The sequence below is a fragment of the Geotrypetes seraphini genome, chromosome 2, assembly GCF_902459505.1.
Source record: "Geotrypetes seraphini chromosome 2, aGeoSer1.1, whole genome shotgun sequence".
Classification (NCBI taxonomy): Eukaryota; Metazoa; Chordata; class Amphibia; order Gymnophiona; family Dermophiidae; genus Geotrypetes; species Geotrypetes seraphini.
Genome location: NC_047085.1, coordinates 109,084,418 through 109,099,221, shown reverse-complemented (window position 1 = coordinate 109,099,221; position 14,804 = coordinate 109,084,418). Strand labels below are relative to the sequence as shown.

General features: G+C 42.8%; 2 non-coding genes across 2 annotated transcripts; both read right to left on the bottom strand.

The window, feature by feature from the left end:
* Nucleotides 1–2,336: 2,336 nt before the first annotated feature.
* TRNAA-AGC lies at nucleotides 2,337–2,409 on the bottom strand. The gene has a single exon. It is a non-coding gene; the product is annotated as a tRNA-Ala (tRNA).
* An 11,970-nt stretch (nucleotides 2,410–14,379) lies between these two features.
* TRNAA-CGC lies at nucleotides 14,380–14,452 on the bottom strand. Its single transcript has one exon. It is a non-coding gene; the product is annotated as a tRNA-Ala (tRNA).
* Nucleotides 14,453–14,804: the final 352 nt, after the last annotated feature.

Sequence of the window (14,804 nt, the reverse complement as noted above, 5' to 3'; positions counted from 1 at the left end):
CCAAAGGCTAACAGATCACTTTTTGTCCTTATTTAATCCATGAAATCCCATATACAGGATACCTTTTAAGCATTGCAAGTGCTTCCTTTCAACCTGACTAGGTAGTTGCTGATCCACCAGCATGTCAAACTTTATATTTCAGCTATTTGGTTGCAGAAAAAAAAAATGGAGAATGTGGGCATTGATCCCACTACCTCTCACATGCTAAGCAAGAGCTCTACCACTTGAGCTAATTCCCCTGCCTCTTTTTGCTGTGTTGCGCACAAAGCAGATGCTGGGTTAATTACAATCCTGACGTTTTACCACATTTTCCTCAACAGATTTCTGCACAACCCATATCAGAAAACCTCAATTCCAGACTACTTTCTGAGGACTTTCAGCCTTTTTACTCATTCTCACCCTCCACCAAAAACAGCATCTTTCCAGATCTCTGAATATCCTGTGGAAACTACAGGCTTCAATGTTTAGAAGCTGCAAATTACTGATTTAGATTTCACTCCTCTCATTTGTAAGACCTAAGGTAGCAAAAGGATCCATGGAGAATGTGGGCATTGATCCCACTGCCTCTCACATGCAAAGCAAGCGCTCTACCATTTGAGCTAATTCCCCTCTTTCTTGAAGCAATTCAGAAGATGAAAAAGGATGATATGCTGAGCCAAGCCTAACTGCTTCTCTGTGTAGAACCAAAATCACTATCTCAATCTAGTTTCATTGAAAAAGAGAAGAAGCATGCTGTAAAGTCCGCTGCCCATTTTTCACCTGCCTGCTGTAGTCACAACTCTTCAGTGATTTGTGCTCTTGTATATGATAAAAGGGGTGTGAAACTATGAGAAAGGGAAGAACAGATGAATTAGGGACTCTTCTGCTATTTCCTATTGAGCTCACACTGATCCTTTTCACAGCTAACCAAAGGCTAACAGATCACTCTTTGTCCTTATTTAATCCATGAATTTCCATATACAGGATACCTTTTAAGCATTGCAAGTGCTTCCTTTCAACCTGACTAGGTATTGAGTAGTGGCTCGTGGCCAGCGTGCTGGTTATGGGACGGAAATGGGAATGGATGTTAAGACATGATAAGTGCAGTATTTTTGTGAAGTTTTCTACAAAAGGCCAGTTTTTCGTATGATTCTGGGTAATTCTAGTTAGACAAACATCTGTGTTAGTTAAGGACCACGCCCAAATAGAAGCGTACGGAAAAACAGGTGAATAAAAATTTGAATATAATGTAGCTAAGGCCAGAGAAAAACACACTAAGGATTAATATAAGGGAAAGCATAATAATATCTGTGTATGTACTTTGCTGTTGAGCCAAATCATGGTGGAAATCATGATTACATGATTACATGGAATCCAGTTTGGGTTCTCTGTTTGGACACCATCTTGTGCCAGTGATTAGTTTTCTGCCTTCTTTGTCCTCTCTGAGTTTTCCCGCTCCCAGCAGCGTGGTGTTAAGTAATACCACATGTACTGTAGACTGGCTAGGAAGATCACATGTCCTAAACTAAGAGATAAAATGCATTAAGTATGAATATGTGCAAGGGGCCCCGAATGAACGAAGGAATGATTGATATGAAAGATATATGAAAGAATGGTGTGTACTTAAATTCTAATATTTTATATATTTTAAACCTGAAGAAACACTAAGGAAAATCCTGAGACAACATCTGGGAGTAATTAGAGTCAGTCTCCAGCATAGGAAGGGGGGGCATTGGAAGCCCATGCTTATCACTGTGTGTAACATGAAGCTGTCAGCTTTCCTCTTCCAGACTAAAGTTACTGTCAATTTAGGAAGAGAGTTTTCCTTTAGGGCTGAGCATTTCTCAGCACCCTGTTAATAATTGTAGAATTATTTTGAATATGTTATAATATTAATTCAGAAATCAAATGTACTGTTCTAAACTTTTAAACATATAAACATGGAGGGATTTATTTTCCTTTGTCAAAACTTTTAAGACCACCTCTTTGGTGAATTGTCATTCGTTAGTATACTGATGATGTCACTGAGCTAAAAGTTATATAATAGAATGTAATGAGATAGAAAAACGAGACCGTTGTGAGAAGGCCAGCCTTTGGCCACAATAACGATCTCCCATTAGCGCAATCGGTAAGCAATGATGCTGTTCTTTTGATCTAATAATGGAAAAATAGAAACAATAATTTAATAAATCTTGGTTATAATTTTTAAAACCTTGCGCTGGTGTCATTTTGCATGTAGAATTATTTTCAAACCTGAAGCTTTCACAAATGGCGTCAATGACCCTTGCTCAGTAGTTACTGATCCACAAGCATGTCAAACTTTATATATCAGCTCTTTGGTTCCAGAAAAAAAGAAATGGAGAATGTGGGCATCGATCCCACTACCTCTCACATGCTAAGCGAGCACTCTACCACTTGAGCTAATTCCCCTGCATCATTTTACTGTGTTACGTACAAAGCAGATGCTGGGTTAATTACAATCCTGACGTTTTACCAAGTGATCCTCAACAGATTTCTGCACACCCCATATCAGAAAACCTCGATTCCAGACTCAGTGGCGTACCTAGGGTATGTGGCACCCGGGGCCCATCATTTTTTGACACCCCCCCCCCATATAAAAAAATATTTTTTGTAATGACCATGAAACGGAATAAATGGTCAGAATAGAAACAGGCAGTGAAAATTTTCTTATATTCCAAACATAACATAACATAAATTATGTCTGAATTGTCATGACATCAGAAGTACATATGGAGTAGTTGCAGGTGATGCTTGGGACAGTTCTGATTGTGTTAGTTCAGTTTTTTGTGTTTTTTGAATAGAAGGGTTTTTATTTCTTTTTGAAGGTTTTGCAGTCTGTGGTCGAGGTCAATAGGTTGTAGAGTTGAGGGTCGAGTGTTGCAGCTCGAATGGCTAGGAGGTTGTCAAACTGTTTTTTTCTTTTTTTTTTTTTTTCTGTTCAAAATATTTTTATTGATTTCATAGTTATAAAATAGAAAATATACAACAAAGGCTTCCGAGGAAGCCTAACAAGAAAAACCAAGTGACAGCTCCCTTCAGTACATCATATCACAATAAGAAATATTATCGATACTCAAGGATAGAAGCAACAAATAATAATGAGAAAACTAACACAGTCTTCTGGTCATAGTACATTGCAAGATAAATACATAAATAGGATGGCAGGACCATGAATTATGTATAGTATCATAATGTAGTCTAGTATGTAAAGCCATAGAGAATATAAAAGTTTGGAGGGTGTGTGAATGGTGTGTGAGTTCTCCTATGTCCGTTTGAAGTGGATTGAATTATTTAGCTAAAGAAATTAGTTACCCCCTCATCCCACAAATATTAATTCTCTTCCATTTTTGTTCCCATTATAAAAAAACACTAAGTTCCCAGCAAAAAAATACATTAAAATAAGAAGTGAAAACAAAAGCCCCTACAGATGAGAACATAACATAAGCATAGCCTAACTGGGTCAGACCAATGGTCCATCATGCCCAGTAGCCCATTCTCATGGTAGCCAATCCAGGACACTAATACCTGGTCAAAACCCAAAGAGTAGCAACATTCCATGCTACCGATCCAGGGCAAGCAGACACTTCCCCCATGTCTTAATAACAGATTATGGACTTTTCCTCCAGGAATTTGTCCAAATCTTTCTTAAAACCAGCTACACTATTTGCTTTTACCATAACTTCTGGCCACTTCATTTTTAAGTTTAGATCTTTCCTTTCCAACAGAGACCTTGCTAGATGTCAAATACAGCACAAGGTAACTTCACATGGACTTAGCTGTGCAGGAAATGTGAATCTCCTCATACACCCACCATATAGTGCAAAAATGTGCAAAGGTCTGTTTTTTTCTTTCGATCACTACATAGCCTAATGCCACACAAGCAGCGCTGTTACAAACATATTCTGTAGGTCAATGCTAAGGATAACAAAGTTTCCTTCCTTGGACCAGAAGGAGATACTGATAAACCACTGGAAGAGATCCCAAAACAACACCCAAAGACCCACTCAGTGTGTGAATCAGTTGAGTGGAGTGGATTAACTGGGGGGTGGAAATGGGCCCAGAGTTTGCTCAGCAGAATTTCCCAGACCACCTCTTCCTCTCAACACATTGACACGCTGCCACCACCACCACTAGGAACACCTCACTGGGTAGGCCAGCTATGCTATAAACTTTATAAAACACGTTATTATATTTTCTTATAAAGCACATATTTTAACTGAACAATCTGACATCCTCAGCCTTTCCATTCACAAAAATAGAAGGAAGAAAAGTTCCCATTTCCTGCTGTCTCATGTCCCCGGCCTATACAATATTTTTTTTCTGCAGACCCTTCAAAAGTCTGACCAAATCCTCATTTCACTGAGTACTGAGGATGCAATCTCTAACCAATCCCAGGTCCTAAAGTCTAAGACAGTAGCGCAAACTAATGCTGCCAGATTCAGCAAAAAAAATTTCGATTCGATTCAGCCTATTGAATTGGTTTTTCAATTCGATTTTCCTGCCCAGTTGGGTGATTTTTTTCAAAAATCCTGGTGGGTTTTATAGCTTTTTCACCACCTTTGGCTTCTCCTAACCACACTGGCGCTGTGGTATAAATAAAATAAAGAAACAAAAAGGACTTTTCCTCTCTCTGTTAAATCCTAGCTCACGTTTGCAGTCCAATACCAGCTCTGGCAGGATACACATTTCAAATCTGACATATTATAATCACAAAACAGAAAATAAAATTAATTTTTTTGCCTTTTGTTGTCTGGTTATATTTCAAATCTTGTTGGTCCAAGGCTCTGGTTTTCTTCTGATAACTTGCTTGCCAGGGTCTCCTTCTTTCTTTTTTCTGCATGCTAACCATCCATCTGCCAACTCTGTCCTCCCTTTCCATTTCCCTTCCCTCCCCAGGAAGTCTAGTATCTTTCCTTTTTTTCATCTCCCTCCACAGATCCACCTTTTCTTAACTACCCTTTCATCCGGCATCTCTCCCTCCTTCCCCACCACCCCAGAGTCCACCATCTCTCCCTTTCTTTTCCCAATTACCCTCCTATCCAGTATCTCTATCACTCCTCCACACCATCCCTTGTGTCCAATTTCCCTCCCTTTCTGTTCCTTCCCTCCCTAAATCCCATGGTCCATCATCTCTCTCCCTCTCCTCTATTTTCAGACCCATTATTTCTTCCTCCCCCCACCCAAAATTGGCATATGCACGTCTCTTTGAACACCCCTTCCCTCCGTGTACTTCTAAAACAGGGTCCCCCCCAAAGGCCTCTCCCCCCTTAAAGGCCTGCACCCCCTTGAAGGCCTGTCCCACCCCCTTGTAGGCCTGTCCCCCCCCCTTGAAGGCCTGCCTGCCTGTCTCCCCCTTGTAGGCCTGTCCCCCCTTGTAGGCCTGCCTGCCTGTCCCCCCATTGAAGGCCTGTCCCCCCTTGAAGGCCTGCACCCCCTTGAAGGTCTGCACCCCCCCAAAGGCCTGTCCCCCCCTTGAAGGCCTGCACCCGCTTGAAGGCCTGCACCCCCCCCTTGTAGGCCTGTCCCCCCCTTGAAGGCCTGCCTGCCTGTCCCCCCTTGAAGGCCTGTCCCCCCTTTGAAGGCCTGCACCCCCTTGAAGGTCTGCACCCCCCGAAGTCCTGCACCCCCCGAAGTCCTGCACCACCCCCGAAGGCCTGCACCCCCCTGAAGGCCTGCACACCCCCGAAGGCCTGTCCCCCCTTGAAGGCTTGCCCCACCCCCTTGTAGACCTGTCCCCCCCTTGAAGGCTGCCTGCCCCCCCTTGAAGGCTGCCTGCCCCCCCTTGAAGGCCTGCCTGCCCCCCTTGAAGGCCTGTCCCTCCCCCTTGAAGGTCTGCACACCACCCCGAAGTCCTGTCCCCCCCTTGAAGGCCTGCCTCCCCCCTTGAAGGCCTGCCTGTCCCCCCACCTTGAAGGCCTGTCCCCCCTTGAAAGCCTGCCTGCCTGCCCGACCGCCCCACCTCGAAGGACCGCTCACCCCCCTGGCCTCCCCACACCACCTATGAAGCAGCACTACCTATGCTACCGACCTTGCCGTTCAGTCCCCCCACCACCCCCAAAGGACCGTTCGCCCCACTGAACTTCCTGCACCACCTATGAAGCAGCCGCAGCAGGATCGCGACACGATCCCTGCGCTGCTTAGGCGCTGCTTCATGCGCTGCGGTTCCGCCCCTCTCTGATGTCAGAGGATGGGCGGGACTGCGGCGCAGGAAGCAGCGCCCAAGCAGTTCAGGGATCACTGACGCTGCGGGCTGCTTCGCAGGTGGTGCAGGAAGGTCAGTGGGGTGAGCGGTCCTTCGGGGGTGGGGGGGACTGAACGGCAAGGCCGGGAGCACCCCCTCAGGGCTGGCACCCGGGGCGGACCGCCCCTCCCGCCCCCCCCCCTTAGTACGCCACTGTCCAGACTACAATCTGAGGACTTTCAGATTTTTACTCATTCTGACCCTCCACCAAAAACAGCATCTTTCCAGATTACCGAATATCCTGTGGAAACTACAGGCTTCAATGTTTAGAAGCTGAAAATTACTGCTTTAGCGTGCTTTTCTAGATCTCACTCCTCTCCTTTGTAAGACCTAAAGTAGCAAAAGGATCCATGGATAATGTGGGCATTGATCCCACTGCCTCTCGCATGCAAAGCGAGCGCTCTACCATTTGAGCTAATTCCCCTCTTCCTTGAAGCAGTTCAGAAGATGAAAAAGGATGATATGCTGAGCCAAGCCTAACTGCTTATCTGTGCAGAACCAAAATCACTATCTCAATCTAGTTTCATTGAAAAAGAGAAGAAGCATGCTGTAAAGTCCGCTGCCCATTTTTCACCTGCCTGCTGTAGTACAATCACAACTCTTCAGTGATTTGGGCTCTTGACTATGATAAAAGGGGTGTCCTTTTATCATATCCTTATCCTGATTCAATAATCCTTGGAGATTTTAATATTCACTTTAACTGTCCTAATCACTTTAACTCTTCTGAACTCCTAACCTCAATAGCTGATTTATCTCTTTCACCTCTTATCCATACGCCCACTCATTCAGCAGGAAATACTCTGGACATGATTCTCTGCCCAACCACCATGATCCATTTCTTTCATACTTTCGATTTCATCCCTGTACCATGGTCAGATCATACACTAATTATTTGGCAATCAAATATTCCAACTCATTTAAATCCCATTACAAAAACACATAATTCTTCTTTCTCTCGTGATCTAAATAATATAACTCTTCCCGCCATACAATCTTCTTTTACTCTAAATCTCACAGATTTCTCTTCCCTTCCAATTACAGAACAATTTTCCAATTGGGAAACAGCTACGGAAACCCTATTAGACTCATTAGCTCCCTCATCTATCAAACAAAATAAACCCACTCTCAACACTTCCTTAAGAAAACAACAACCCTGGTTTAATGAAAACTTGATCCTCCTCCGTCGACAGGTCCGGACTGCAGAAAACAAATGGCGTAAATCTCGTTCTAACAGTCACCTTCTTTCCTATAAAGAAAAAGCTTCTCACTATAAAAAGACTATTCAACAGACTAAAAAGGACTACTACTCAAAACTTATCTCTACCTCTAGCAATTCATCCACTCTTTTCAGTATTGCCCAATCTCTATCAAAGTATTCTAAAAAAAAACTTCCTCCCCCTGTTTCAAATATACCATCTGCTAACGAACTTTCCTTATTCTTTAACAACAAAGTCACCACTATTCGTACCAATCTTGGACCTTCCCCTCCTGCTTTTACCATTCCTACTAATAATGATCTAACTTTTCTACCTCTCAGTTCTTTCTCTAATTTTAAAGTACCATCACTAACTCAACTAACTACTATTTTACAATCCATAAAATTACCTAATAACATTAATGAAAGTTTCCTTCCTCATCTTATCAAAAGATTTTTCTCTTTCTTTGGACCGTATATAAGGGAATTGATTTCCAAATCCTTTTCTGACTGTTGTGTCCCTACCGCATGGAAATCAGCTCTAGTTTTTCCAAAACTAAAACAATACAACACTGATCCTTCTTTACCTAACAATTATCGTCCCATTGCCAATCTGCCTTTTATTTCTAAACTTATCGAAAAAGTGATTCACTCTCAACTATCAGATTTCTTTGATCAAACTCATGCCTTACATCCTTATCAGACTGGCTTTCGAACTTCTCATTCTACTGAATTATCATTACTAGGTCTCATTTCTACTATTCAATACTTTCACGACCATCTAAAATCGGTTATACTAATCTCCCTTGACTTATCTGCAGCTTTTGACACCATTGACCACCCTTTACTCCTATCTAGATTAGCTGACTGCAACATCACAGGTCCCGCTCTTAACTGGTTTATATCTTACTTTCATCAACGCAACTTTAAAGTCCATATAAATAACCAAACTTCTACTCCAGTAACTCAAACTTTCGGAGTTCCTCAGGGCTCTATCCTATCCCCACTTCTATTTAACATTTTCCTATCCCCTCTTCTGTCTTTGGCACAATCGCTAGGATTTTCAATTTTCGCCTACGCCGATGATATTCAGCTGCTTTATCCCATCAATACTTCAAACTCTTCGGATATTAATGATCTTAACACTAAATTAGATATCCTAAGTGATTGGTTGTTTTCTAATAAACTTTCACTTAATATAGCCAAATCTTGTGGCTTACTCCTTCCCATTAAAAAATCCGAAACATTACCAGGAACAATCTACATCAAATCCACACCCTTACTTATGGACACTAAAATAAAATTACTGGGGGTTACTCTAGATAGAGATCTCACTTTCCATGATCACATAAGTACAGTTGTAAAAACTTGTTTCTTTAAACTTCGTATCATTCGTTCACTTACTTCCACCCTAAATACCGATTCGATCACTATTCTCATTCATTCTTTAGTTATCTCTCATCTAGACTACTGCAATTCATTATTAAATGGACTACCCCAAAAAGAAATTCGCCGTTTGCAGATTATACAAAATACCGCAATCAAACTCATTTACCAATCAGGTAAATTCGAACACGTTACCCCGCTCCTTAAGGAGGCTCATTGGCTCCCGGTTACACACCGTATAACTTATAAAATTTTACTGCTCTCTTTTAAAATCAAACTTTCACATCTGCCCCTATTTTTGGACAAATTACTAATACCCCAAAGTTCTCCACGTACCTTACGATCTACTGACCAAAAACTCCTTTTCATTCCCTCCTTAAAAGAATCTTACTATACAAGGAAAACAAATTTTGCTATAACAGCCCCTACATTATGGAATTCTCTCCCCCAATTTCTTCGGGATGAAATTCATTTACCTAAATTTAAAACTAATCTTAAAACTTTTCTATTCAAGGATGCCTTTAATAAATCCTAATCTTTTATATCCACTCACTTACTCATCCTTTTCACAAAAGATCTCTTTCATTTCAGCGCATATCATTTATACCTTGCACCCGTGTCCTTCATGTTCTATCCCTTCCCTCTATCTCATTTCCTCTAATATTATGTAACTTTTTCCCTCCTTCCAAATTTTCCTCACGGTCATGTTTGTCAGTATATGTCTAATATGTTTTCGTTAATTTTTCCAACACACCTATAACTAGTTCTTACTCTCTTATTTGAAACTCTTTTTTTTAAATTGTTAACCGGTCAGATATTTGTTTTATGATCGGGATATCAAAAATCAATAAACTTGAAACTTGAAACTTGAAACTATGAGAAAGGGAAGGACAGAAGAATTAGGGCCTGTTCTGCTATTTCCTCTTGAGCTCACACTGATCCTTTTCACAGCGAACCAAAGGTTAACAGATCACTCTTTGTCCTTATTTAATCCAGGAACTTCCATATACAGGATAACCTTTAAGCATTGCAAATGCTTCCTTTCAATCTGACTAGATAGTTGCAGATCCACCAGCATGTCAAACTTTATATTTCAGCTCTTTGGTTGCAGAAAAAAAAATGGAGAATGTGGGCATCGATCCCACTACCTCTCACATGCACAGCAAGCGCTCTACCACTTGAGCTAATTCCCCTGCCTCAAGTTGCTGTGTTGCGCACAAAGCAGATGATGGGTTAATTACAATCCTGACATTTTACCACATTTTCCTCAACAGATTTCTGCTCAACCCATATAAGAAAACCTCAATTCCAGACTACTTTCTGAGGATTTTCAGCATTTTTACTCATTCTCACCCTCCACCAAAAACAGCATCTTTCCAGATCTCTGAATATCCTGTGGAAACTACAGCCTTCAATGTTTAGAAGCTGCAAATTACTGCTTTAGAGTGCTTTTCTAGATTTAACTCCTCTCATTTGTAAGACCTAAGGAAGCAAAAGGATCCATGGAGAAAGTGGGCATTGATCCCATTACATCTCACATGCTAAGCGAGCTCTCTACTACTTGAGCTAACTCCCCTGCCTCATTTTGTTGTGTTGTGCACAAAGCAGATGCTAGGTTAATTACAATCCTGACGTTTTACCACGTTTTCCTCAACAGATTTCTGCACAACCCATATCAGAAAACCTCAATTCCAGACTACTTTCTGAGGACTTTCAGCCTTTTTACTCATTCTCACCCTCCACCAAAAACAGCATCTTTCCAGATCTCTGAATATCCTGTGGAAACTACAGGCTTCAATGTTTAGAATCTAAAAATAACTGCTTTAGCTTGCTTTTCTAGATCTCACCCCTCTCCTTTGGAAGACCTAAAGTAGCAAAAGGATCCATGGAGAATGTGGGCATTGACCTCATTGCCTCTCGCATGCAAAGCATGCACTCTACCTTTTGAGCTAATTCCCCTCTTTCTTGAAGCAGTTCAGAAGATGAAAAAGGATGATATGCTGAGCCAAGCCTAACTGCTTCTCTGTGCAGAACCAAAATCACTATCTCAATCTAGTTTCATTGAAAAAGAGAAGAAGAATGCTGTAAAGTCCGCTGACCATTTTTCACCTGCCTGCTGTAGTACAGTCACAACTCTTCAGTGATTTGTGCTCTTGTATATGATAAAAGGGGTGTGAAACTAGGAGAAAGGGAAGAACAGATGAATAAGGGCCTCTTCTGCTATTTTCTCTTTAGCTCTCACTGATCCTTTTCACAGCCAACCAAAGGCTAACAGATCACTTTTTGTCCTTATTTAATCCAGGAACTTCCATATACAGGATACCTTTTAAGCATTGCAAGTTCTTCCTTTCAACCTAGACTAGGTAGTTGCAGATCCAACAGCATGTCAAACTTTTTATTTCAGCTCTTTGGTTGCAGAAAAAAAAAAATGGAGAATATGGACATCGATCCCACTACCTCTCACATGCTAAGCGAGCGCTCTACCACTTGAGCTAATTCCCCTGACTCATTTTGCTGTGTTGCGCACAAAGCAGATGCTGGGTTAATTACAATCCTGACGTTTTACCACATGATCCTTAACAGATTTCTGCACACCCCATATCAGAAAACCTCAATTCCAGACTACTTTCTAAGGACTTTCAGCCTTTTTACTCATTCTCACCCTCCACCAAAAACAGCATCTTTCCAGATTTCCAAATATCCTATGGAAACTACAGGCTTCAGTGTTTAGAAGCTGAAAATTACTGCTTTAGCATGCTTTTCTAGATCCCACTCCTCTCCTTTGTAAGACCTAAAGTAGCAAAAGGATCCATGGAGAATGTGGGCATCGATCCCACTACCTCTCACATGCTAAGCAAGCGCTCTACCACTTGAGCTAATTCCCCTGACTCAGTTTTCTGTGTTGCGCACAAAGCATATGCTGGGTTAATTACAATCAGTGTTCCCGCTAAGCTGCGCTGGGGTGCGCTGGCGCACAAAATATTACCTCGCAGCGCACAAGTTTCTCGTCACAGCGCACACAGTGTAGAGCACAGTTCTTCAACCGCCGGTCCGCAAACAAAATCTTGCCGGTCCGCGAAGGATTCGGTCCCCGCCGCAACGAAAGGCCGGCGTCAGCTGACTTGCAACTTCCTGTTGCAGTCGCTGTGCCGGGACTCCTGCCTTCGCCGGGACTCCTGCCTTCCACCGCGTTTGCCTCCTGCTTTGTCTCCGCACCTCCAGACCAGCAGCGGCAGCTGTGTATGCTTTTAACTTCGGCACAGAGCTGCCCCTAATCAATAGTTTAGCGCGGTTTCATAAGGCAGCCTCGGGGCCTTTGCTAGGCCGGCCCACATCGCATCATCGAAGCGGGCCGGCTATCAAAGGCCCCGAGGCTGCCTCATGAAACCGCGCTAAACTATTGATTAGGGGCAGCTCTGTGCCGAAGTTAAAAGCATACAGAGCTGCCGCTGCTGGTCTGAACTCTTGGGCCGCTGAAGGAGGGCAAAAAGCAGCTGTCCTGGAGGTTTCCCTTCCTCTCGCCTTTACAGGTTCCTTTTTTCCACCTTTTTTTTTTTCCTTCAAACGGCAACGGGCCCCAGCATCGACATCAATCAAGTAAGTTCCACTGTCAATCAAGCGGTTCTGCTCGGCCAAAGCTTCCCCTGTGACATGAGCCACCCTCAGGGGAAAGAAAGTGACCCACAAAGGTGAGGGGAAGGGGGGCAGATGATGGAAGTTGGGGGGGGGGAGAGAGAGAGAGAGAGAAGGGGCAGATGATGGAATGGAGGAGATGAGAGAGAGAGAGAGAAGGGGACAGATGATGGAAGTGAGAAGAAGGGAGAGAGAGCAGAAGGCAGATGGATGTCAGTTGAGAAGGGAGAGCAGATGCTGAATGGAATTGGGGAAAGAACACATACTGGATGGAAGGAGGAGATAAATAAAGGGGGAAGAAAATAGTAAGATAATGGAGGGGTGAGGGAAAGGGGTGACAAGCTGTGTGTAGACACAGTGAAAAGAGGGAAACGGGACTAAATAGTAAGAAAGAATTTAATTTAGATGGAGGCAGAAAATAGAGAAGGAAGACCAGAGAAGAAAAGGGAAGAGAGAGCAGAGAATGATCAGATCTGAGTGGAGGAAATGAGAAGAGAGATATGCTAAAAACCACAGGGGGGAGGGAAGGATAGAGATGCCAGACCATGAGGGGAACAGAAGGAAGATGATGGATGCTAGACCAAATTGGGGGGTGGGGGGGGGGGGGCAGGAGGAGAGATGGCAGGGAAAGACAGACAGTGAATGGAAGGGGCAGATGCTGGACTGAAGAGACAGAGAAGGTTATCATGCTGCTGTACCGGGCCATGGTACGCCCTCACCTGGAGTACTGCGTCCAGCACTGGTACTTTAAGAAGGACACGGTACTACTCGAAAGGATCCAGAGAAGAGCAACTAAAATGGTTAAGGGGCTGGAGGAGTTGCCGTACAGCGAAAGATTAGAGAAACTGGGCCTCTTCTCCCTTGAGCAGAGGAGATTGAGAGGGGACATGATAGAAACATTCAAGGTACTGAAGGGAATAGACTTAGTAGCTAAGGCAGGGAGAACGAGAGGGCACTCTCTAAAGTTGAAAGGGGATAGATTCCATACAAACGTAAGGAAGTTCTGTGGTAGAAAGCAACATATTTATTTGGCTCATAACTTGCTGGCGCCCGATATTTTTAGCTCACAGTGAAAAAAGTTTGCTCACAACACCCGCCCGCTTAGAGGGAACACTGATTACAATCCTGCCGTTTTACCACATGATCCTTAACAGATTTCTGCACACCCCATATCAGAAAACCTCAATTCCAGACTACTTTCTAAAGACTTTCAGCCTTTTTACTCATTCTCACCTTCCACCAAAAACAGCATCTTTCCAGATTTCCAAATATCCTATGGAAATTACAGGCTTCAATGTTTAGAAGCTGAAAATTACTGCTTTAGCGTGTTTTTCTAGATCTCACTCCTCTCCTTTGTAAGACCTAAAGTAGCAAAAGGATCCATGGAGAATGTGGGCATTGATCCCACTGCTTTTTGTATGCAAAGCGTGCACTCTACCTTTTGTGCTAATTCCCATCTTCCTTGAAGCAGTTCAGAAGATGAAAAAGGATGATATGCTGAGCCAAGCCTAACTGCTTCTCTGTGCAGAACCAAAATCACTATCTCAATCTAGTTTCATTGAAAAAGAGAAGAAGCATGCTGTCAAGTCCGCTGACCATTTTTCACCTGCCTGCTGTAGTACAGTCACAACTCTTCAGTGATTTCTTCTCTTGTATATGATAAAAGGGGTGTGAAACTAGGAGAAAGGGAAGAACAGATGAATTAGGGCCTCTTCTGCTATTTGCTCTTGAGCTCACACTGATCCTTTTCTCAGCCAACCAAAGGCTAACAGATCACTTTTTGTCCTTATTTAATCCATGAATTTCCATATACAAGATACCTATTAAGCATTACAAGTGCTTCCTTTCAACCTGACTAGGTAGTTGCATATCCACCAGCATGTCAAACTTTATATTTCAGCTCTTTGGTTGCAGAAAAAAAAAATGGAGAATGTGGGCATCGATCCCACTACCTCTCACATGCGAAGCGAGTGCTCTACCACTTGAGCTAATTCCCCTGACTCATTTTGATGTGTTGCGCACAAAGCAGATGCTGGGTTAATTACAATCCTGACGTTTTACCACATGATCCTTAACAGATTTCTGCACACCCCATATCAGAAAACCTCAATTCCAGACTACTTTCTAAGGACTTTCAGCCTTTTTACTCATTCTCACCCTCCACCAAAAACAGCATCTTTCCAGATATCCAAATATCCTATGGAAACTACAGGCTTCAATGTTTAGAAGCTAAAAATTACTGCTTTAGTGTGCTTTTCTAGATCCCACTCCTCTCCTTTATAAGACCTAAAGTAGCAAAAGGATCCATGGAGAATGCGGGCATTGATCCCACTGCCTCTCGCATGCTAA